Source organism: Anopheles funestus, chromosome 3RL (assembly GCF_943734845.2).
Source record: "Anopheles funestus chromosome 3RL, idAnoFuneDA-416_04, whole genome shotgun sequence".
Lineage (NCBI taxonomy): Eukaryota > Metazoa > Arthropoda > Insecta > Diptera > Culicidae > Anopheles > Anopheles funestus.
The window spans coordinates 24,514,191-24,541,046 of NC_064599.1; the positions used below are offsets into that span (position 1 = coordinate 24,514,191).

Below are 26,856 nucleotides of genomic sequence, written 5' to 3' on the forward strand. Positions count from 1 at the left end.
GGTTGTGAGTGTGCAGCGTTTCGCGTTTTTAATATGATGTTGTTTTGTTTGAAACCATGGAAACATTTGCTGAGTGTTGTCGAAGCAACAGAGTGCATCTTGATAAGAGAAAACTCGAGCTAATGGTTTTTTATATGTTGAAGCAAATGAAAGGTGAGGTGAACTATGTATGTTCATGTCGCCAGTAATGTGCTGGGACGAAGGGAATGATGTTTTTATTACTTAAAATAGCCAATATTTTACTTTATTCCAGTATTAATTTTTTTTAAACCATACTGCTTTACTTTCCAATAAGTATGTCGCAAATGATTTTTAAATTGGTTTGCATGCAACACATTCCAAAATGTGTTGACAAACCATAATTTAATATGTTTAAGAACAGTTGAAATGTTTATGAAGTTTGCGGTTTGAAAATATAATTTTTGCTTTCTACATCAAAGTAAATTAAAGGGACAATTAGGTTTAAATATGTCTAATGTATGTCTGCGCAAGCGTTTCCCAATTTTAGAGAATCAACCAACAAATAAAACACAGAGAAAAATATTATTCGCATCACTTAATAAGAATACACCTATAAGCACGAGACACCAAACCTTAAGTAGTTTTTTTTTTTATAAAAAGTGTTTATTAAAAACAACTTACATACTAGTTTCGACAATGTATAGAAAACATAAAGGGATGACGTACAGGGATTACAAAGAACATTTAAGGATTGTTATATCAATCACAGCATTGTTGTTTCCAACAATGTGGATGACATAATTTGCAAACAAACGTAGGATGAGAGTCCTCTTACTTGAACTAATGTTACTTAGGACAGGTAAGAGGAGGGAAAGGAAGTTTAGGGAATTGTCCGGAACGATGACTGCCATTTTTTGCAATAGTATGCTCCACGGATAAGATACCCTAGGACACAATGCGAATTTGTGCTCCAGGGTCTCTACCTGGGAGCATACTGAGCATGCCGAAGACGCTCGATCCATCCTCTGCATTAGCAGTCCGTGGGCGATTTTGTTGTTGACCAGCAAATACAAAGTGCTTCGCTGGACAGAGGACAGTTGGTGGTTGCCTATATTCTTCCAAACCCATCGCCAACTTACGGAAGGTGACTCCACGACTACTTTTGCATCCGGAAGCCTCTCAACCATAATCCGTCGAAGGGTTTTGGTGGTGATGATGGTCTGCTTTGGGAATGTCGCTAAATGCTGGATCACCGTTCTCAGGCAAGGATACGTTGTCGAAATGGAGGCTATATTTGGGGGGTTACTAGCACACGATATGTGTAGTGACCCAACCCTAAGACTTTCCCTTTCGGCAACGTATCGGTTCACCAGCAGTGCGACCGTATTAACAGCCGGAATATGGAGGTTAAGTCCACCCCGACGTTTTGGCAGCGCTAGTTGTTGAAGTGGAACCCGTAATCCTCCAGTGCCATCCCAGAGAAAGGATCCAATGGTGCTAGAGACCAAGGCTATGTCCATTGATCGGGCGCCACAAACCGATGCAACGAACCATAGTTTGGGCAAAAGAAATGTGTTTAAGAGCACAACCTTCTGCACCAAATTGAGGTCTCTAACACGATGAAGCCGGATCAGGTGACGGAAATGTTGGATCACGTTCTCCCAGTTGTGGCCCATAGCCTCCCGTATATTATTGGTGAATAATATCCCGAGCAGGCGAAGACGTTCCACAGTTTGCAGCCATGGAATATCTATTGCGGTGTTTTGCGCTGTGTGTCCGATGTCCAGTGCTGTTGTTTTTTCCACGTTCAGTTTAGCCCCAGCGGTTCTGCCAAACGCTTCAAATGCTGCTTTCACTTGCTCGAGTTTGGAAAGGGAAGTTGTCACCACCGAGATGTCGTCGGCATATGCGTTGACCAGGTCGTCCTGATCGCAACAAATGCCTTCTAATCTGGTGATGAGAGGATTTAGGTAGAGGACAAACAGGTGCATGGATAAGGGATCGCCCTGTCTGACGGAACGGTGGATAGGAAAGGAAGCGGAAAGATGTCCATTTACAAGGATGCGGGAAGAGGATTGTTCACCAATCGTACGCAAAAACCGCACTAATCCTGGATTAAAGCCCATAGAAGACATAGTGCGCCACAAAAAACTTCTATTGACCCTGTCAAAGGCCTGTGACAAATCAAAAGACACGAGCTTGCCATGCTTTCGCTTACTCTTGAGATCAACCACCCGCTCCTTAACAGAGAGTATAGCTTGAAAAATGTTGCAAGGTTTGTTGCTACATTTTTGCGCTGTCGATATTATCCCCCACTTCTTGATAATCATATCAAGACGCAGTTTGACAATTCTCGACAGTAGCTTATAATCAGTATTAAGGAGGGATATGGGTCGAAAACAAGATACGGTGCCCGTGCCTCCTTTCTTCTTCACAAGAACTATGACACCATCAACAAAGTTTCGCGGAAACTTGCCTTCAAGAGCCTCATTCAATATGAGATGTAGTTCCCTATGGATTATCTCGTATGCACGATGATAAAATTCCTTCGGGATCCCATCAGGACCAGGAGACTTTCGCGACGCAGACTTTTTAACTGCATCGAGGATCTCATCGGGTGAGATCTCATCCATGCAGTTATTGTTGGTACTACAATCCTCTGGAATGATTGGATTACAGGTAAACGCATCGTCCGTCGGTAAGTCTTCGTCAGTGTATAATTGTGTGTAGTATGTGTGAATGTGTTGTCTGATTTCCTCTTCATGATCAATCACTCCGCCATCATCAGACATCAGTTTGTCAATCACGGTTCGAGTCCGTCTACGTTCCTCTAACTGAAACGTAGTGATACTTTCACCAGCAACTCGTGTCTCGTTTATCCGTGTGAAATCTTCAGAGAAAAGTCTCTGAAGTGAGAGGATCTTCCCCTTCACACGGTTTATCGTTACTAGCTCATCAGGATTTGTCAGATAGTTATCGTAAGAGTTTTTAAGCACTCTATAGAGAATGTCCTGTCGCAGGCGGAACGCGGAGTATTTTTGATTCGTCTTCCAGCGAAAGAACGACTTAATTTTCGGTTTGGCGAAGTGAATCCACCAATCCATCCAGGAACCGAAATTCCTCCTTTGTCTTGTCCATACGATCCACCTACTTCTGAACTCCTCTATATTTTCTTCAGTCAATATGTGTGGCCTGAGTTGCCAGTAACCGTTGCTACGAGATCTCGAGCAGTTATCGGTTGGCAGGCAGACTCGAACCGTCAGAGCTTTATGATCAGAAAAGGCCAGTACGTGTAAGTCAGTCGTTCGTAAGTGTGTCTTTAGTGTAGATGACACATAACAACGATCGATGCGAGAACCCGAACCACGTGTGATATAGGAAAACTCTACATCGTTGCCTCTGAGCGCCTCCCAGCTATCACACATCCCTATACTGTTTATTGCGTTCCTCAGAGCAAAGCTGATGTTTCTCTCGCCCGTCGCGTCCTTTGGATTCAACACACAGTTGAAATCCCCCGCAAGAATGACATGCTGAGATGCATTCCGAAGGTAGTACGCTAACGTGCGGTTGAAAAAATCCTCTCGCTCTGACCAACGCTGGCTACCAGAAGGAGCATAAACATTACAGAGTGTGGTAGAATTCTCAAGCCGAACGCAAATTACACGCGAGTCTAAACTGCGCTCGACGTGAGAAAATTTTAGGCGTTCCCGCAAAGCGATCGCTGTTCCACGTTTCTCAACACCCACATTCGCAATCACATTGTAACCGGGAAGTGAAATGTTGACATCGTAGACTTCTTGTAGAAATATGATGTCGGCGTCGATAGTACGCAAGAATGTGCGAAGAGCATTTAGTTTAGTTGCACTAGATATTGCATTCAAATTAATTGAAGCAAAAACATAGCTAGCGTATGTATCCATTGCAAATAAACCAATTACTCCCCAATGTGTATGTCTGTTTGTGTTAGTGTTTTCGGATTTTTCGGTGGACGGCCAGGCTTGCGCTTAACCGTTCCTCCGATCGACGCGTTAGACGCATCGCTATCCGTTTCGTCATCGTTTTTGCGCTTACCTTTGATATCAGGATCTGGCTTTGAGGAAGAAGGGATGGGAGAGGGAGCTCGAGGCACTTTGAAAGCATGCGTAGAGAGTGCGTTCTCACTCTCCACTGCACGGTTTGTTGGTGTTGGTGCGGTGCTCAGAGCCACCGGTGCTGCACTCGTAGCCTTCGCTGACACGGCCGGAGCCCTCGGTGTCTCTGTCGGAGCCATCGGTGCTGCAGTCGAAGCCTTCGGTGATACGGCCGGAGCCTTCTGTGCTGTCGCCGGTGCCTTCGGTGTTGGCGCTTTCACTGGTGGTGCTACCGGTGTTTTAGATGATGTTGGCTTTGGTTTGGTTTTTTGTGTTGGTGCTGTTGGAGCCGCCTTCGTCACTCCTGCGTAGGATGCCCCCTGCTTTACCAAGCTTCGCTTGCTCTGCATGCATCCCATGCCCGTGTGCTCAGGCATTAAGCAGTATCGGCAGTACGGATTTTGTCCACTGTAGGTAACGGTGGTACGCTCCTTTCCTACCAAAATTGTTGGTCCGAGCTGCAGTGTTGGTGTCCCGAGAATAATTTTGACGAGGCGTATGCCAGTCTTTATTCCCGGAACCTTACTCTCCGGTCCATATTCGGTTTCTGTTACCGAAAGCACTTCACCAAAGCAAGCAAGCGCTGCTTTGATTTCGGCTTCGGTAACGTAGGGGGGAAGCTCGTGCAGCCGCATCTCCGTCGCTCCGTCCTCCAACAGAATCGGCAGTGGGTAAGCCGTCCCGTCGATCTGCAGGAAGTGCTTTCCCTGGTGCTCCTGCACCACTTTCTGCGCCTGCGCAAGCGTCTCCGTTTCCACGAATACAACCGCAGTAGACGTGCACATCTGTATCCGTGTCACGATCTCCCCGGCCTTCAGTGTATCGACTATAAAGTCGATCACTTCTGATCGAGAAGGGCGTTTTGGGATCCCTTCGTACACGATCTTGAAGGTTTTGTCCCTAATGGGCCTAACTCCTGTTGCCTCCATGGCTCGTCTTGTTTTTTATTTGTGTTTGTGATGACTTGTACTCTTGCTGATAGAAAACACGTCCGATCTACTCGACAGTCAAGAGCAAAAACTAGCAACAGAGTGCATCTTGATAAGAGAAAACTCGAGCTAATGGTTTTTTATATGTTGAAGCAAATGAAAGGTGAGGTGAACTATGTATGTTCATGTCGCCAGTAATGTGCTGGGACGAAGGGAATGATGTTTTTATTACTTAAAATAGCCAATATTTTACTTTATTCCAGTATTAATTTTTTTTAAACCATACTGCTTTACTTTCCAATAAGTATGTCGCAAATGATTTTTAAATTGGTTTGCATGCAACACATTCCAAAATGTGTTGACAAACCATAATTTAATATGTTTAAGAACAGTTGAAATGTTTATGAAGTTTGCGGTTTGAAAATATAATTTTTGCTTTCTACATCAAAGTAAATTAAAGGGACAATTAGGTTTAAATATGTCTAATGTATGTCTGCGCAAGCGTTTCCCAATTTTAGAGAATCAACCAACAAATAAAACACAGAGAAAAATATTATTCGCATCACTTAATAAGAATACACCTATAAGCACGAGACACCAAACCTTAAGTAGTTTAATAAAAAAGAAAATTGATTTTCCCTTCAAATTTTCAATATTGTTAATTTGTTTCCAAGTAGCGCTTATTGCCATTGCCTATATTTCCTCCGTTTGTTTTTTTTAATGAAAATATTGATTAAAGAAAGTTAATTTGTGCTTCAATTTTGCAGAATTGAGGGGAAAAAATATGCAAACTTGGTCAAACTCAATTGCTAAAAGCAATGATACTCCAGGAGAACGGCCATATTTCATACAGCAAAACACATCGTTCAGGGATTTCTGTTCATTATAAATATATTTCATCGAATTGTTTGCAATTTAGTACAAGTAATTGTATTTATTATTTATAGAATTAATGTTGAATTGTTGAAAATATTCTATTTCACTTCACTAGTAAAACAGAAGCAAGCAATGACAGTGGAAAACAATTAACATAATCTTTTTCCATGAGTTTGCTAGATACTTTGTTATAATTCATCCGTTCTTCTTCATATTATACAGGAACCGAAAACCCGATTGTAAACAAATCCGATTTGTACATCTGTGCAAGCTGTAATTGGAAACCAGGCTGTTACATAAAAAAACCTCCGGGAACAGCGCTTGTTTTCCGGAGCAACGTCCTGTATGAAGAAATCCTTTCTTTTCCACAGCAGTCGCTCAAATTTTAGACGAGCGTCAACAGTGTAACTTTTCCATCTCTTCCGCTTACGGGCTGCAAGTGAAAGTGTTCATTTACACATTATGCTACCGCAGAAGGCAACACAAACGTGTGCCACGTGAATCGCAAAAAGCGTATCGGAAGGGTTTGTTTGCTGTCGGGTAAACACGTTACATGGGGTCGTTGTTTTAATTTAACGAAGCACAAACTATCGCTATAGTTCCGCGCACGTGGCATCAATTTTAAGAAGCTGTTTGGCGCTGTAACACATTCTCGTGAGCTTAATCGTACCGGTTTGGAAGACAAAGTTTCTCGGATGCTACCGGACGTTGTCGTTCGTGTGTCTCGGAGGACATGTTTTCTAGGGAATTCTGATGAATCTGACTGACTGTCAGGATATCATGATTTAGAATCGTTTTAAATTTATTTTCTAGACAAATAAAATAAATCTTTGTCTTAGTGTTGTTACGGCATACCGGGAGAGTCCAGTGGTGGAAACGGTGGCGGCGCCGGTCTCTACACGACAGGACCAGGGATCAAATTCCATCCGATCTAAACATCCGCACACAGAAATAGTTAGTCAATTCTGCAACGGTTAAATAAAATCAAGGAAAGCCAGTAATAGCTAGCCAAGACCTCTTGAGATTGTAGTGCCACCAAAGAACATGAAGTTACTGTAGTTATAAATACATTCAACTTCCTCATAACTCTTTCTCTTCTAGCATTATTTTTTTGCATAACCTGTCATTCTAAAATGCTTCAATAATATCCCCTTTTAACGGGCTTTACATCCCATAACGAGAATTTTGGCTCATGGAATTTCTTGGCTTTTGCTGCTCGATGCTGAAGTCAAAACATTGAAGAAATTTTGCTCTGATATATAATGTTCAAAAGCTGTTTATATCATTTCCAGCAGGGAACCTTCGCGGTCTTGGCCAGCTGCAGTGGTCCTCTGAACGGGTTCGAACACTACTTCATCTTCCAATCCATTATCCTAGCCTTTTCTGGCGGACGAATCTACGTCATCACCCCATCTCACTTTGGGACTACCTCGCCTCTTTTGTTCATGTAGATGTCCTCAAAGGACTTTACTGGCTGGGGAATTTGTCTTTGTAGCGACTCCATTGATCCGTGGTCAAAATCCTTCTGAGCATCTTCCTCTCGAACGCGAATAACAGTGTTTCGTGAATTTTGGACAAATTTCATGTCTCAGAGATGTATATGCGTGCTGTATAATTATATAGCTCCGTAGCATGGACTGACTATCCGGCTACGTGGTAAACATAAGTCTAGTAAGCCAGAAATAGCCGGCATGACCTGTAAGGTCGTTGAAAGCCAAGAAGAGAGAGATACTTCCAGTTTCAGTCGTCGCGACAGATGTTTAGGAGAAGCTGTTGGATAATGGTTAGGAACTGGTATCTCAACATCAATGTTGTTTTCGGCGCTGACCTTAGTCCTAAGATAGTTCAAGTTTAGGATGACTTCAAAAATGGTGTCTATCTATACGCCACCCCTGCGTAGGTCAGGGTCGCAGGTTGTACCACCACGGAATCCAACTATTTAATGAACGTCACAGGTTAATGAAGTTGGCCAAAATAGAACATTTTAATAACTTTCTCATTTCATAAGGTTAAGTGCCTTTTCAAGGAAAACTCAATTATTGTTTTCTTAAAATAATATTCTGTTTTATATTAAATGCGATAGTAACACTGTAGTACGCTTCTACCACACTATCAAATTAAATTTTATTGTCTCGTTACAAATCCCAGTCTAAAGCTCACCGTAATGTTGACAGCCATTTTGTATGGATGTAGGATTCCATAAAAAACTGATACCATCACATCGGTTTACATTCTTTCTTTCCCGTTCGGATGCAGCTGCTATATGCACTCGTTTAGAGTGTTTGCTGTGGCTCATCTTAGCACGTGCACGTAAGAAAGTCACCCGTTAGTGGTTGCTAGCGTCCCAAAAAGGATCCTCATAACCAGCTGAAGGAAGCACATGGTAAGCGATAACAGTGCTCTGGATGATGGTTCCGGTTTTGGGTTCACCTTTGTATTGTAACACCGGACGGTGATGATGAAGGTGCTCGCATCGTTTTCCACGCTATCCGGGGAAAACTCTCATCCATGGCTCGTTTAACGGTTGGATTGTTTGACAAGCATCACTTTCGGGTGCAGTTTTTGGAGGTCGTGTTTCGCAGCTGTGCTGCATGTGCAAACACCAGTGCACAGGAATAAACATTCGGAAGCATCTTTCGGCCAACCTTTGGTATGCTGATGGTGGTGGTGCCAGGAGTTCGTTCCGTTTAAGATGTAGTGAAGAAACATGATTCCGGAAACGATGCATGCAGGATGGTGGGCGAGACTGTTCTGCCCAACTTGTTTTTGCAAATCGCTTATAAGCTACACTTTTACACCTGCGCCTTTTGATTTTGCTGACGAGTGTTATGTCTTGCCAGTGCATCAATGCGGTTAAATGTTACTAAAGAGATGCTCTTGGTTATGGCATTCAAATGTATCACAATTGTAGATTAAGATATGCATGGAAAATCCTAACGGCGTAAAAATGAGAATTCATACACAATGCAAAGTGTAGTTCACCCGGGATAAGAGTGTCCTTTCACGAAACGAAAAAGGAAATATCTCCTAAACAATGTGAATTGAGTCCTTGATTGAGTAAATGATCGCTGTAAGTAATACCTCGAATGGCCGTTCTAGAAAAAAACACAACAATTTGGAGCTTATTATTTATGTATAATTTTTTTGCTCGGTTACAACGGCCTGGCCGTATCAAGCTATGTTTAATTTTATTTAAATTAAATTAATTATTTATATATATTTTTTAGTTTCTTAAATTCTAAAGCATAGTATTAAGACGAAACGTTTTATTAATCTACTATGTTACGTTGTCTTGTACTATTCAGTTCTCTGTTTGTGCATTTGGTGCTTAAAATTGGGGTCAATGTTTAATCAGAAACCTCCAGAAAAAGGAAATTTTCATGATTTTATTTCTGCGAAAAGTTCTACCAAAATGAATAAAGTATTAACTTTCGCCAATGACGTTTGACAAGCGCTTTGACAACCAATTGACGTTTTTACAAGCCTTTCTTCGTATTGAAGGTTTTGTTAAAATCCACCCAAAACCAAAAACTTGATAATGATATGAAAGAGCAAAAAATGTAGTTGTGAGTCGCATTATAACAAAAAAAATAAAATGGCGAATGTTTGAAATTAAAACAATCGGTTTTTGACTGTATGCTTGTTAGTGTTTTGAAACTATAGTAAAGCTAGTTTTTGTATTCTTTCTTTTGTTGGTCGGTTATTTTTGTTTAAATTGTTATAATAAAAAAACTAGTCAGTTTATTGCTTTCTTGGTGTATTTTTTCTTTTGATTTCCCGTTTTTTGTTTTTATTTCTTATCTTTGATTTTATATTCCTTTTGCTTCTTATATTATAGTTTATTGTTACTCCTAAATTATTTTCATCCTTTATCGTTTTTATTCTTAATTTTTCTTCCTAAAATTTTACTTAGTTTATATTTTGCTATGACAAGAAGCAACTGCGCTTTGTTTGTACTTTTTGTATTGATGCTTGTACTAATATTTGTTTTCATTTCGGTAAAGGAATATTTCATTTAATTTTGTTGTTATTGTTTTATTATCGAATGTTTGAATAAAGACGGTTTATTTTCTCCGTATCTAGTCTAGTTTTAAGTTTTTATTTTCTTTTAATTCAGTTTTGCTATAAATTTAGTTCATTTGCAAAGAGTTTTTCCTACTCTTTTCCATTTATAAATAAAATATTGTTTGGTTGTCCTTTTTGTAATAATATTTTTTTGGATATTTAAAGTCCAGTGCTAGCTATTCTACATGTTTGCTAGTAACTTTATAGTTCATTTTAAAACTAATATCAAACATAGACACGGCAAGTCACATACCACAACTCATTAGAGCAACTTAGCTAACCGTATGGACGGATGAATTCCAGTTCCACGAAAACATACAATTAAAAGGCGGATCTATGTTATAGACATAATGTAGCAGTATGTAATCTATATCCAACCTCTGCTTGCATGTAATTAATTGTAGCTAAGGTTATTTTTGTAGTGAAATTTCCTGTCGATGATTCGCTGATGAAATACTTTCGGGTAACGAGAGCAAAACGTTGTGTGGGGTACACAAATAGCTTGTTTTTCGTTTAATTTCCGTACCACTCGTACCACATTACACCGTCATAATGTAATGAGCTTAAAAAACAACCCTTCCAGCGCACACATTTGGCTGGTTCGGGGTCGTATGTTGACTGTGATTGCTTTCATACCATAGAGCTGTGTGTGGTGCATGCGGTGCAAATGGTTGAAGTAATTTTTAACATCATCCAGCACGCTCGTTTTGGTACGTTTCCGGTACGTAAAGATTATTAAATTTCAGTTTTCTGTAAATGACCAATTTTTTCGCCTGTTGATTATTACGATGATTGCTTAATTTCTGCAACCACAGTATTCGTTTAGGGTTTATGGCCAGCGGCACGAAGGAACCAATGCATGCACGTACTGCCCTGTGAAATACAACGGGGATACGGTATGGTTCTTTTTGTACCGGTTTGTTACTACTCGTACATAATTAAGCAGTAATTATTTACTTTTCGCACACACACACGCGCACACATGGACGAGAAAGAAGCTTTTAGTAGTGTCGAAACAGCTTCAACCAGAGCGTGACTTGTGGTTGCATTGGGATGCAGTTGGAATGTTTCGTACGCCGTACGACAATATATACTAACGCTCTTTGGTGAACCAGTGTAGTAACGATTTGGTTGTCCAATGCAGGATCTAATTAGAATTTACCCAAACTGGCAGAAAGAAAAGCAGAAGCAAAACTGTCTTTGAAGATCGCAACAATAACTCTCGTTCTAACTAACATTCGTCCACCGACTTAACCCATCCATCGGTAACAGGATTCCGCCTGGTTCCCGCAGCGGACATGTTTTATTTAAAGCCACTATTCTGCACAGCTGTTGAGTGATGTTTAGCACGGTGGTTGAGCTAATGGATGCATTAGCAGTGAAGACCGTGTCATCAGTTTGGGGAAATTGCTTTTTGGAGCTTTCGTTACGGTTTGTGTGTGGTGGGGTTTGTTGGTATAGCGATGTTAAGTTTTATTAGACGAAGTGATAGAATTTTTTGGTTATGATATTTGTTTTATTTTTAAAAACAAAATCATAAGTTCTAAATATTTTCTTAAATTATTTTATTTTAGAACAAACTGGCCAAAAAAAATGGTTTAATTAAAAATTTTCGAGCATTTTATAGAATTGCTTTCTTATTACACCGTATGAATCATTTTAAATTTTTATTTCATGGATTAATTGTTTAGATTAAACGTTGTGTGTTTATTTTTGTTGTTGTTACGAAATTTCCAGGCATTAGATTGATTTTATTCAAACAAAATAAAAGATTTGTACAAAAACAGTGCTTAGTCTTCTTGACAGATATGTGCTCACAACATGCTCCTCAAAGGGAGTGGAAGATTGAAACATTGCCACACGAAAATGACAATCATCAACTACCTTCTGGAGGCCATTAATTAACCTTATCCGGTTGGGGTGTCAGTACACAGCCGAAATACAAGAAACCGCACCCGAAAGCCACAAATCGAGGGGGCGGTGGGAGTGAACAAACACAAAAACGACAGTCCTACATGACGAGTGTGTACGACGATTTGCTCAAGTGTGTGTAAATTATTGGTAGAAATTAACAAGCAAATCAACACAAAATTAACTTCACCGCCTTAAACGATGTTTGTTGGATGTCTATGCGTGCAGTTAGAATTTATCATAATGCATACATATTTGGCTGATATGTCGATGCACGAATAACGTTTCCCCGTCATAATTCGATCCGCTCAACTGTCGACCCATTAGTCAATCAAGGCTTTGTTGTTCAGTGTCAAAATATTTCACTATCCAAACAAGGCATGGTGGCCAATTTTCATATCACGATTGTGCTCTATGATGATCCGGTACCGTGGCCGTGTACAATCTCGTCGTACATCCCCACAGCAACCCTACTGCTTCTTGGCTCGTCAGAACAGAGCATGGACCATGGTTGTTCGATATGCCTGGATCAACTCAACAGTACGGAGAATTCTCGTTTATCTCGGAAACGAGCAGCAAACAGAGCAACAATTTTGCGTATTATATGATATTTACTGCTCTGGTCTACGTTTCAACCTCTCCAACTCCTGGCAACTCTCATCCGGGGAAGCTCAGATTGATGGGCTTAGATTGATGTATGATGACAGTAAAAATGAAAAGAGCTGTAACGATGGTTGAATATTTAACGCACCTGCCACTGAAAGTGCACGTGCGCACGGTGTTTCGGTACGTCGAGTAGTTAGGTGACTTGGTTGATGCTGTCGGTCAAAATCACATATCCTTCGAGCGAAGGTTTGCTGTCAGTGGCAGGGAAGGGATTGCAGGATAAAACAATTCATAGCAGTGCAGTTTTTAAAACTAGCTGTTGCAAACTGCTAAGGTAAAAAAAATAAGAATAAATTTTTAAAATGTAGATATATTGCTGGTTAAAAAATAGTTTACGATTATAGCTTTTATTTAGTGTAGGTAGATACATTTTAACGTCAAGCATAAAACTTTTGCTCATATTTTAATACCCAAAAAGCGTTAAATATTTTGTTTTGAACAAGCCGTAACTTCATTTTTATGGAAATGAGCCAAAACTTTAACGCAAAGGCTTAGCTTTGTTAAAAATGTTTGGTCTTAACAGGTGGGTAGACTTTGCTCTAACCATGGAAGATTTTTTAAGGTATTATTTAATTTTTATTTAATTTAAAATAATCCCCTTCCCGTTCGATACATCTCTTAAAGTGATCATCCAACTTTTACATTTTGAAAATAGTGTTTGTTGTTGGTTTTAAAAAAGGGCCCTGTTAGCGACTACTCAACCATTAGTCACATCAAAAAGTAGTGATGAACTTAAAACTCTACATTTCGTAATCTCATCAACTGATAGCTTGCAAGGTTGAGAAAAATTTGCAAACAAATTAATTTTCGTGGCGCAATCTATAAGTTAGGACAAATATTTACCCACCTGTTAGATTATTACTTAATAGATTTGCTAAAAATGTCTTGTATTTACCAGTATTTATTTTATAACTGTTCTATGTGTAGGTACCGTTCACTCTTGAGAATTAAAGAAGTTGCAAGAACACTTCAAAAACTACAAACGCAGATGCGTAAAACGTATTGTAAGACTATACCCGGTTACGGATTGCGATTAAAATCACGAAACCAGACAGTGTTTCATCCTACTCAATTGATTTTCCTGTGCGTCTACACACGTGTATGGTTTGTATTTTGCATGCGTCTCGTGACCAGGCAGCGGTGATCTCGTGATCCCACAGTCATTCAATTGGGTGTTGCTTTTGAAGCTCAACAACACACCTGCCGCTGTGGTACGGGATAAACTTCAGTCCGTTCGGATGGCTTCGGAATCGATAAGCAGCCTTCAATCAAACCGATCAAGACACGCTTCGAAATGCTAGCGATTCTATCGTTGCCATCGTCAATTCCATGGGATACGGATTTTTTTTGTTTTCCATCCCTATCTACGTCTAAACTCTATTCTAAAACCATGAACCCCATTCAAACTAACTTTTGCCGATGCTTGCAGATCGGCGGGTGCGCCTCTTCAAAGTCTTGCGAAACGCAGGCACCAACCAACTAACGCGGAGCAGGTATGTGTTGTTTGTATGAGCGTCAGGATTTTCGGGGTAAAATTCACAGCCAACCATCTAGCAACAAGCGTGGCCCTGGTTCTTCTTTTGACGCTTTTCGTAAATTTCCAAGAAGCATCTGTGAGCATGCACGCGTACCTATCAACGTGGGGTTTCAAAACACGTTTAGCAAATCGTTTATGGTACAACTTCATGTACTGTATGAAATGTTTGATTGGTTTCAGCACTGGTAAAGTTGGGAGGGTAACTCGTGATCTGGTTAGAGTTGGTTATTGGTAGTGAAAGATGTATAACTTTGTTCGGTGATTAAAATTGACGCTTCAGAAACTGATTTAAACGAGCTTTGCTATATTCGGGATGTATGAAGAAATAATTAAATTTTTAAAATATTTCGTTCTTATTAAAGTTTGTCTGAATTTACTTTTTATTGGGTAAAGCATAAAGTTTGGGAAAAATGATTCTCAACCCTTCATTTGCCAATTATTTGCCAACTCGATTCAACAATTACTTCAACAATCTTATTTTGATCGTACAGGAAGTTTGGTAATCCGAAAAAATATGCTAATTGCTTCGTATCAGATCCAGGCCATATGGTAGTTGCATAAAAATTTCCCAACCATTAGCGTCGTGTTTCTGACGGATGTGGTGTTGTTCGTCTGTTTGCTAATTCTTTCCATTTCTTATCAATCGTGTTTCGAACGCTCCAGTAGTGGACAGTAGATATTTGAATTTTGTTCTTACCATACGAAAGATAAAACTCATAATAAAATATTACCTTCCAGTCCCACCCAATGAACAATAAAAACTTTCCTGGCTTTTAGTCCTAGTTTCGACATCGTTTGAATTGCTTCATCTTCCACGATCGTTTTAACACAATATTATCGTAATTGATTTATTTCTTATCTCTTGACACCATCCGTTTAAGAAATGGTTTAATTTGCTTTCTTTTGGCCACTTTTTCGGTAGTGGAAATCCAAGATATACATATTTTGGTATGATATTATATTTTGGTGTGACAACTCAAAAACTAAGCTTTATTTTTTAATTTAACACAGTATTTGTTTGATGTTGAAGAAAATCAAAATCTCACTAAAGTTTTCTTTTTGGTGTTAGTACCACAGACAAATAAATATAAATATATGCACTCTCAGTGCATTTTTTTCACGTAGAATGACCTGATACACATAATTTTTGATATAAGTAAAAATCTTAAAAAACAAAAGCCATATATAAAAAAATCATTCCGATGTTATATAAGCATTCAAAAATTATCCATCTTTCATAAGTACATATTAATAAACAGCTTTCGTATCAAACTCCAATTTTTTGCACTTCATTAATCAGTTTTGTGTGGTAATTTATCGAAATGTGAGTGAAATAATAAACAGCACGTTTCAACAGCATCACATAAGATGATGGTTCATCTGTTAATAATGAATAGGAAACTAAGAGTCACTTCAGTGTCATCAAATGGTAATTAACTGTGTCACCCTTAATGGAAGAAACTGTTCAAAGGAATAAAGTTACTAAATGTGAGCTACGTTATTTGCTCAACTAGTAAACTTATATTAGAATATCAATACGGCCAGGCCGTTCTACCTGAATAAAAAAAATCGTATATTAGAAAGGGCATTTCCAAAATATGCATTCTTTGATTCAGTAATAATATGGGCAATAAAAGGATTATGTTGAAAGATTTAAATAAAACGTTTTTTTTATCGCATATCCATTCCTACCCAATCGTTGCTAGCCGAAAGTATGTCCAACAGTAACGTTAGGCCTGGTATTGGTGTTATTTATGAAACTTTTCAAAACCATCCATCAACCGAAAACCATTCATTAGGCCAGCGCATGATAGCCAGCCGGATGGTGAATCCCATTTTAACTGCAAGCTGACGGCGCTTACGGTCCGGATTGCCGTTCCTTGATCGCTTCCCATAATGTCCCGGGCACGTGCTGCCCGCATCCAGTTGTGATCCTTTTTTTTGCTTTCTCTCTTTCTCTCTCTCTCTTTCGATGGTTTTCCCCTTGCCGGGACTGGCCAGTTGCCATCGTTTGTGCTTTCCTGTGTCCAATTTATCCTTCCCTTCCAATGAAGGGTATCGTAGACCACCCGTTAAGCAGGGGTTATGGAATGAAGCAGCAGCAGCAGCAACCGGCGGTCATTAGACTGCGATAAAGCGAAGACTTTCATCCCTGCTTGCAAGTGCTTGCTGGGTGCGCTGCATACAAATGACTAATTTTGATGAACCGCGACAATCGTAGTACGTGCGGTGAAACAGGATTTGCTTCTTGAGCGATTCGTATAAGCGTTACCGTAGCAAACAGATGGATAGAGAGAGAGGGACGAGAAAAAAGATAATGACAGCAGGACATCAAGGATGGGGTAACACGAAAAAAAAAGGTCACGCAGCAGATGGTCCAAGGATATGGGCAACTGTGGGGATCCGGGATAAAAACGAGATTCGGTATGCCACCCGGTGCAAAAGGGAAGGAACCACTACCCCCCATACCTGACCCTAGTGGGTGGGTAAAAAATGGGAAATATTTATCATTCTACGATAGCGTTTCGGGCACACCGGTCGTCGGTTCATGTACACACGGGCCAGCAGTCCATTAGGCTACTTAAAAGGGAACGTCAGGATGTCGATAGATGGTGGAGCAATGGTTTCTGGTGGACGATCATGACGATCACTTTCTCCTTCCTTTTCAGTGTGTTTTTTACTCTTGTGTCCTTTGGTTTGGTCATCATTTTTTTTTCTCTCACTCTGCTAAAGTGACAGATTATTGCATCGTAATAACTGCCCCGGCTTGAATCGTGGTGGAATAAAAACGCTTCCCATTTGTTGAACATTGCCAATCGTTGGTCTGTAACCGTCAGTTCGGGTGACATTTTCACTTCATAGCACTGCACGTACACGGAAAAGGCCGTTCCTTGATGAGTTATTGGAAGGAAAAGTCATAGGAAGGCTATGTTTTTTTCCTCCCCTGCCATGACGACATTAAACGAATGAAGGTCGTAGAAAATAAAAGTTACGAGTTCGGTGATGGTTGAATCGTAATAGATAAACGTCATAATCGTTTGTGTGTAATGTAGTGGAATGTCTGCTGTGATTCTTGCGATATTAATTTATTTATTTCTGATTATAATTTACCAAACACTCTCCAGTGATCCGTTCCAACTAAAACAAGATGTTTGAATCAAGTTGCATAAAAACTTTCGCAAAAAATAGTTTGCATGTGATGTAAATTTGACAAATTTAAATTCCATTTTTTCATTTTAAGCTTTTTATGCATAACAATATTTTCATGATTAAAAAACTCATCAAAAATGTTTAAATATAATTTGCAACAGTATGCAACCATACAAAGAATGTTAGAAATCCTATTACAGAATGTTATGCACATTCCTGGTACGTGGTAATGTATGTTTTTTCTTTTCCCATTCACCTGCTACGCGGACGAGCGCCAACCGGTCCGTTTGCATACCGAAGTGGAATTCTTTCGTTCGGACCACGTACAGGGTACTGCATTGACAGTGGCTCATTACGGTATTCGCTCGTTTTATCCCCGGACGTACAAGCGTTCCAACACAGTTCCCATCCACCCATGCAAGCCATATCAATTCTAATGGTAATAGATATTGCTTCTAATTAAGCGGAATAGTTCAATATTATGCTACCGATTGTTTTCGTACCGGCTGGACCAGATGCGCCCGACCGTTTTTCCTCCATCAAATGGAATGTAGGTGGGTATTTGCTTGCTTTTTTTTTGGTGCTCCCTATAAAGAATCCCATTTCGCCCATACACTCCACTGGGAAGGCTTAGTTGCTTTTACTCAAATAGAACGGAATGTTGTACGCTTGCGGTACGGTTTGGCGCCATGTTGCGGTGCAATGATTACCACAATATTTGTGCAATTGATATGATAGCGGGGGAAATATTGATCATAAAAGCGTGCTACGGTTGGGAAGCAATGGTGTTATCAAATAGTAAATATTGTTTTATTTTTGTATCTTAGTTGATCGTATTATTGGATTGGGGTTTGCTTTTGTTTTTAAGGGATTTTTTTGGTTATTCGTGATGAGCAGTACGTAAATAAACATTTTTTTTTCGTAAAATTTTGCTCTGAATGTTTATCTCTATGTTTAGCTGTTTCGCTAAATGTTTAGCTTTAAATTTGCACACGCGTCTATAACCGGGTCTGGATTTCTTGAATATTTTAACTTAATTACATTCTGCACGATCTACTTTTGTGTTGAATTAATTTGCAGAAATGTTTTATTTTTTAGATCTTCAAAACTAATTGGAAGTGTTCTATGCTGTCCATTGGATGTTGTTTAAATTCAAAACGAAAAGGAATAATTTTCAGTTTACATACAGGAAAATGTATCAACATGAGATATCTGTCGAAAATTTAACAGATTGGACAAAGTAATTACGTAGAAGATTGACGAGATATTGAGAAATAAATAGTTTCACTTGCTTCAAAAATTTAAAAAAATCCAAAACCATTCTTGAAACAGGTTCTTAACTGCATCAGAATGCATAATGACATGTAATCGATAATTTGGTAAACTTCTTTCTATTTCTATTTCACCAGAGAACATGGCCAGTTTCCGGTTGAATTTAATATTACTTACAAAGCTGGCTACTCTATGAACAGCTACCCTATCTTACATTAAGCATTCAGCTATTCAAACCACATTTATCAGTGTTTAATGTGTCAATTTTGTGATTATCGATTACCATCGTTAAGCTGCACCCGTGAACTTGTTCCACATCCGGCCGACGTATGCATCCGCTTGGCTCTGCTTTTAATGTTTACCCCCCTGAAACTCCTTGTTTCCTACTAGCATGCCGTGCGTCTAGTACGGATTGTGGTGAATACATTCATCGACAGTCTATCGTTTCCGCCGTAGCTAAAGTGTATCATACCCGGTACAATATCACCTCCGGTAGCTTCTTTGTGTGGCTGAAGCATCGGACGTAAATACCGTACACCGGACCCGGGTATCGGTAAGATCGGGAACGTCAAATGTGACAGTCGTACGTATCGTTTCCGGTTCGGTTCCGTTTTGGTGGGCAATTGCATTCCGATTGTCACGAATCGTCGTCCGGCAATCTAATGGCAGTATGTCTACCATCTGTACCACAAGCACGGTAGTTCGCGTATGACTAGACGCTAGCTGATTGCAAATGGCAATTTAGCACTGAATAGCTCCAGTCAATGCTTCCGCCGAATGGCCGGTGATGCTGACTCGGTGCCTATGGAGAAGATGCTTAAAGCGTGAAGTACTATATCGTTTCAATTCTAGTGGGCTTGGTTGTGGTCGTAAACATCTAAAGTGATTTGTTTTTATGCGAATTCCGCGAAGAACGCTCAAATTGTTGATATGTTTGTAATTAAGTTGACATGAGGAACACGTAGACAGATTTTTTAATTTGTTTTTTTTTGTAAGATTAAATGTTCAATTAGTTAGAATTCAGTGACGTGAAAACATAAATCAATTGAAAAAATCATTCAATCGCATAAGAGTCAACATTTATATTAAATTATGTATAATTGGACAAGAAGTCAATTAAAAAAAACGAAGAGATGCAACATATATGATTTCATAATAATCGATTCGAAGAATCTGTCGTCCATTTGGTATGATGGTTTAATGTGGAATTGCATACTTTCGCTGAATTGTAATATTCTAATTCTAATTCCGACTATTCTAATTCTTGTGAATTCATTATTTTATATATTTGTTTCATAGTTTTTCGTTTAAAAATACGAAAATATCTATAGTTTCAATTAATCAATTTTGGCGAATGCATGACAAATTCTGAATGGTGGTGACACTTGCTTGGTTTGAGCTAATATTTATATTATTAAAATGTAGCGCATTTTTATTAACCCTTTCAGGACCAATCTACAAAAATCGTCACTGATTGTTAAATTATTATTGTAACAATGTTTTTAAAACGAAATATCGAAATTAAACGTATTTCAAAGGCGGCAAATGTCGGTACAGAAAACCACACTCGTCCGTTATTTGCTCTTATGGTTTATAGGGAAATTTTTTTCCATGAAATTATAGAAAACTTACACCCTGTTATGTTTTTCAGGGGATATTTTCTTATTTTACACCCCTAAAGGCTAAAATATTGCGTTGAATTCGCATTTTTAGTCTTGGATAGCTTATGATCCTGAAGGGGTTAAAAAAGAATCACAAATACAAAATGGAATTTCTCATACGAAAACTCTATGAACTGTAATATTTTCTATTGGCGTAATTTAAAGGCATTATATTATTTTTCTATTATACTTAACTTCTACTTTCTATTATATTTCACTTTTTATAATAAGTAATGAAATTAAAATTATTTTTATTGCTTCCTGTCTTTAGAATCACATACAATCTTTTGCTTTAAATATCACTTGGCAACATGCGTACGTTTCACATTGCTGTTATTACATCCTTGATAGGAAAATATTAACGACGTTTTGTTACCAATGCTTTTGTTAAAAAATAAACAAAACCTAAGAAAACAAATAGAAAAACAATTTAACACCTCTTGACCACTCTACCGGGGGGTGTACTCAAGCCCAGTACACGTCCCACGAGCACACCATTTAGCGTCAGAATGTGTTACTATTTTATTCTACATTGAGCGCATATTGCTCAAGCCGAAGGGCACCATGTAGGCATTATTTATTGCTGATATGTGTTTGCTTTTAATCAAACTCTGGTGTGGTTCTGTCCATGTGTGTGTGTGTTTTTTTGCACCACTTTTTCTTTGGTCGATTTTTTTCCTTTTTTGTTTGTGTACATTGCTGCTGTTGCTTCTGCAACACTCGTAACGGATACTAGCCGAACGTCAAACGGTAGTAATATGATCCGAAACGCACCACACAGAATCCATCGACCAGTTGCAAAAACAAAGCAAACAAAACAAAAACTGCACAAAACAAAAATGTGGTGCAGTTCCGGGGTTGGACAGGAAGGTTTCGCCGTTGAGCTAAAGCAAACACAACATGCTCAACATGATGGCGTGACCGAACCACTGTGTGTATGTGCATGCTTGAGAAACATGGCGCACACGGTTGGATACATAATCGAAAAGTTTGCCAGGAAAATATTTATCATTGTTCGCGGCTGCGGGAGATCGAACCGAAACGCCATGTTTGGTGAGGCAAACGGCAATGCACGGCGGTAAAAAGGGGGGAGTGAAAGATATGAAAATTGAAGCCACTGCCGGTCACTTTTCGTTGTTTTGCTACAGGTTTTTTTTTCCACCGTTTTTCGTTGATGCTATTTTTCGATAACTGATACTTTGCAGTCCTATTCGCGGGACATTGAGCCTGGCAGATGATACCCTCACAACAAAAACAAAAAGGAAACGAAAGAGATGTTTGTAATAAAACCCAAACATGTTTCGAACCGTTTCGAGATACTTTCGGTGAAGGGCAATGAGACTTAGATGGCAAAAGGGGTAGGGTAAACATGGTGCACAACGAATTGACCCCGGGAGCTTTTTCCTAGAAACTATCGAATTTCATTTGCCTGGTGGAAAGAGGGTCAGCAAAATTCGTTCGTGAAACAAATGGAAATGGCACAATCGCCGGTGTCCAATGTCGGCTGGCCTGACCTTTGACGTCCTTGATTGTTAGGCTTTGGGTTTAACCTGAAACACGTTAGATGCGTTTTATTTTATCAATTGCACAGATTCAGAATCATTATTGGCTTTATTTAATAACGAGTAGCATAATGAAACTGAATAACATTTACCATGGATTACAGGATTTTTATGAAAACGATAACAGGTTTCAGCGATTCCACTACCACATGCTTGGGCATGTAAACTTTAACATATTTTGGACTTGGATAATGACGTAGTTGACGTTCGGATACCAACTTACGGTTAAAATTTATTGAGAAAATAAGTTAAAACAAAATAAATTCGGCACTTCAGGCTTATGTGGCTAACAAAATTGTGAAAATCCTTCATTTTAAAATAAATAATTATAATGAATAAATAAATAAAAATAAAAATTAATTTTTAAAAGCAGCTCCCTCAAGATATGCAGGAATGCAATAGACTGTAAAATTGAAAACTAAAATTGAAAATTAAAAATGATCGAAGGTTCAGGAAAGGCAACAAAACATTATAAAAATAACAGAATATTTAGTGAAAAAAATAAATGTACAAAAATATACATTTTACATCATTTTGCCAGGTAGTGGAAAATTCCTCTTATTTAAACAAAAACCAAACTCCCATATTGGTCAACACATTATCTATTAAAGAAATAGCAAAAAACAAATCAATTTGGGAAGCTGCTATAAAAACTTGTAACACTGTATAATTACAAAACACTAGTTTTTAATCTAACAAATTACAAATCTTTAACATACAGAGTTTTTAAAATGAAATGGTTGAAGTTGGAACCGTGTTTTAAAATCTATTTTTATATAAAAAATGACCGTATTCCTAGTTACTAAAGAGAACGTTTTAACTCACTTCCAATTTACATTGCTTGGAACTCATTATGATTCACATTGGTTACTTTTGCGAATCGTGAAAGGACATGCTATCTAGACCGCAAGTTGATTTAAAAAAAGTAGAAGTATGAATTTGTGAACCTAAATGTTGTAATGTACCACCTTTCTCGAGCTTTCGTAATGTGAAACTGATTCTATACAACGCTTTCTTTTAAAAGATTTCAAATTTTGAAATTTCAAATGTTTAAAACGCTTTTTAGAGAATCAAATTTATATTGAAAAATTCATATTGAAATCTCTTTTTCATTTCAAGTACTAGGAACTTTAAAGTTTTAAATATAAGTGTTTTTAAATATTTTATTTAAATAATGAAGAATTTCGATTTCAAGCTTGAAATATCGGGTAGGAATTGAGAGAAAATGATAAAAATAGAAAGAATATGCTGATTTTGTTTCAATTTGTGTTATTTATTTATACTTTTGATTTTATTCAAATTTCCATCTATTTGCCTTGAAAAAAAAAACCGTCGAACAACATTTCCGTCCGGGATGGTCACTTCTATCACTCTAATCAAGCTTCTAAATGCAGTCAATTTCCTAACACGATGATTACGCTTCCTTTGATAAAAGATTTCACAAGTGGAGCGAGAGAAAGGAACGTTTATTCAGCATTACCAACTCTGCCGTCTTGTGGTTAACATGCAGGATACATAATTTTCTGCTACCATCCAAACAGTATCGACTCAATTCGATTATCGCATTCGAACGGTCAAACCCATCCAATTAAACTGTAATCTAACAAGCTTTCGACAACTCCGTCCGTCCGGGCAACGGAAGCAAAATCGAGGGGCAAAATCTTTCCAGCCAGTTCCAGCCCTAAATTATGTATGCTGCTTCGATGCGGCAAATGTGACCGCTTTTTCGGAGGGATACGGAGACGATATCGAACTGTTGAAGTTCGATCAAAATTCGTCCACCTAAAGTCAACGCTGTGAGTTGACGCTGCACGAAGTTTTGCAAGAACCTTTCACGCCCTTTCGAATGGTGCGCCACATGTACCACCGGCGTCTACCATTCGGGAGGAGGATGAACATTCCATTCCGGATGGGGCAAGCGGTCGAAAAGTTTTCTTTTGGCATTAACTTCCAAAGTAAAGTCATGTCTACTATTCTTGACCGTTTCGAAACATTCGCTCGGGTTGGCGTATGGATGGAGAACTCTTACGGCCAAAGTCCCAGTTCCCTGCTAGTGGCAGCCTGCTTTCTATCTCATCTGAAGCGTAGCTAATCTATTTTACTAATTTGTAACATTCGCCAAAGTTCATTCTTCTGTTTGTATTTCATTGCTCCGCTGGTGTGGCACAGATTGCGGCATCTACCTTCTACCGGCCGACCCATCAGTGGATCGGTCGGTCTGATCCATCCATTAAAGGGAGGAAAATGGGACGATGGTGAAACATTACTGTCACTATTAAATTCTCTCCACCCGCTTGGGGAAGTGTTCACTCTTGCAAACGGAAGTTTTTGTCTAGCAGCCGGGCTGCAAATGAAAGGGCAGCTAGAAATTAACATTATGTACTCGTCCGGTAGTGTGGTGTAATCGTTATCGCCCGGTTACGGCTGGGCAGAAGCTTCACCCCATACATGTACACGTGGGTAAGTTGAAGGCGGTGTAAGTACATTATAAATTAATCCATCCTTGCACAACTTGTGTTCTGGTGTAGTGTCGGTTTCGCAGTTGAATTTGCATAAACGAACGTTCAATGGAAAGCAGCTCAAGACCAAGATATGAGCGAAATAATGGAAGGTTATGATACTATTAAAGTCATAGGCGCAGGAATACGGGTAATAACTGATCCGTTTGTAAAATCTTTCTTTTACTATAGCTAATTTTTTTAAAGACTTTTTTAATGAATTAATAAGAAATCGATAGTAATATTTATGGGTATTTAATCAATGGAGGCTCTACGTCCATCTTACAGGACAGGGTATGGTAACAAATCTTCGTAGGCAGAATCTTTATGGAAGGTTCACAGAATGGCTATTTCGCTTAGTCGGCTTTCGGGTAGTTAAAGAAAAAATTGATAGGGCAAGACCTCTTAAGGTTAAAGTTTTACATTTGTTTGATAAATTTACGGCTCCAGTGATCGATGGATTGCTGTAATTAGCGGATTCACTGCACGTATTGCAACAATGCACGAACATTATGGTCAAAACAAATAAAAAATATTAAAATGATACAATTTCATTGAAACTGATTTAGATGATAACTACGCGACAACGTCATGAAAAAAAAGAGACTTATGTTGAAGAATCTTCCTCGCATGATCAGGGTGCATATAGCCCATCATCTATAGCCTTCAAGCCAAAGATTTCGGATTGTGGTGGCAGTCTTGGCAACTATAATAGATCATTTGGATTGGTTCAAAATGAATAAAAATATATTAGTTTATATTCCCATTTGGATCAAAATGTGTTTAGATCATGGGTCAGAGGTTCAGAGTTCAGTAAAGACAAATATTGCAAAGTACACAATTCTTCCATATGATAATAAAAACATTACTGAGGCTTATAGTTTAGGTTATAAGATATTTGGTCAAGTCATGAAAGATGATAGAACTACATATAAAAAGGTAAAAAAAGAAAAAGAAGAAAAAAACAGTTTGAGAAGAGTACTAATTTGTGGCAATCATTATGGAAGACTTACCTGAAGCTAGGTTTATTACGTATTTGAGCTTTTAAAGATGGTTGCAATAAAATGTTAAGCTACAAATGTTATCCTTTACCTGATGTCATTCCTTCTTGACTGGGCTTAACTGAAGTAGCTGGATGAACGAAAGTACCGCAGCATCTTCTCGGAAAGCAGCATAGCAGTAGCATAAATATGCGACCTGCTTCCTGTGCTAGCTGCTTCGCTGCAACGCAAAACGCAGCGAAAGCCAACATCCGAAGGACATAAAATTGGCAAACAAAAAAATTGTTGAAATGAACGAAAAAACGAAGCAAAACTCTTTCCGCACAGGAAGCGCACTCAATAACGTCCCTTACGCTGAGATGAGCATATCGTCAAATCCGCGTCGGAGTTTCAGCTCGTGCATGATGCTGGGTTTGGGTCTTTTTCTTCTATTGCTCTTTCAAGGAGGGTGAGTTTTGCTACTGCAAGAAGAAGGCTACCCTCACTGCATAACCCGGCACCGTTTGCGTTTCGATAAGAAATCAGATTTGCTGCGAGATTGTGAACGGAATTTATACGAGCGGTAATCTCGATTGTTCTTACGGCGCACCACCCGGCGTACGGCATAACCTGCATACGCAAACGGGCCGAAAGTTCGTACGTTCGTACTGCGAAACAGTGGGGCGAATATGTTTTATCTAGCGTGCGCAGCGTGGGGACTGCGCTTGCCTTCAATTGAGTTAACATTTCCGCAGGTTCCTCCACTGTAAAGGTCGCTGACGGTACACGCGCTCGCTAGTAGCGGTTCGGTAGCAAAGCTAGTCGAACAATTTTTGGCGAAGAATTTATTCCTCTCTGCAACGATGCTGTAGCACGAAATTTCTTGGAAAACTGATTTCTTGCTTGCACACAAACTGGATGAGCGGAGTGGAAAGGTTGAAGGGTGTGTGTATGTGCGGTTGCCATGCCGAAAGGCGAAACATCGTAACATCATCGTTTCCTTCTTCCTTCGTGTCCGGCTTCTACACACACACACACATACATCCACAAATATGCCACCCAAGCACACACTTCCTTTTGCTACAAATGAATATAAATCCATGTAATCGCACCGTGGAGTAAAATAAACGCGTCAGATTTTGTAATCGTAAATATTCAAGCAGCATTAATGTTCAATTACTTTACTGCTGATCGGTAGGCAGGATGGTACGGAGGAATTCTACACGCGTTGAGATGAAACCAGGATGGTTCAAACGAGGGTTTGGGACAATTGGGGGACGAGTGCAGCCAGTATGGCCAGAAATAAGCGCTCGTTACTATTGATGGTGTCCGCAGGGCATCGGGCCGAAGAATTGCTTCGAAAAGGCCGGCAAACTAGGCCCCGGTACGGGTTTGGTTGTCCGTAGTGGTCCACGCTCCAATCTCCGGTGCGATAATGTTTTATGTGCACAAGGTACCGCCCTGTTGAGAGCGACCTGTGTTACCACTGGTTGGGGTAGAAACCGGAACTGTGGTGCACCGGAAGTTGAACAAATTATAAGCCAGAATCGGTGCTGTTATAGGTGAGCGCATTAAGATGGGATAGATTTTCATTACACACCTTGATACCGATGGGTGTCGATGGTCATTGATGTTTCCTGAAACCGGTGCTTATGCAG

The 26,856-nt window shown here is 39.2% G+C and overlaps 1 protein-coding gene across 1 annotated transcript in view; it reads right to left on the reverse strand.

Annotated features, from left to right (window-relative positions):
* LOC125772037 (bifunctional heparan sulfate N-deacetylase/N-sulfotransferase) overlaps window positions 1-26,856 on the reverse strand; it is a 670,071-nt gene that overhangs the window by 388,782 nt on the left and 254,433 nt on the right. The window lies entirely within an intron of this gene.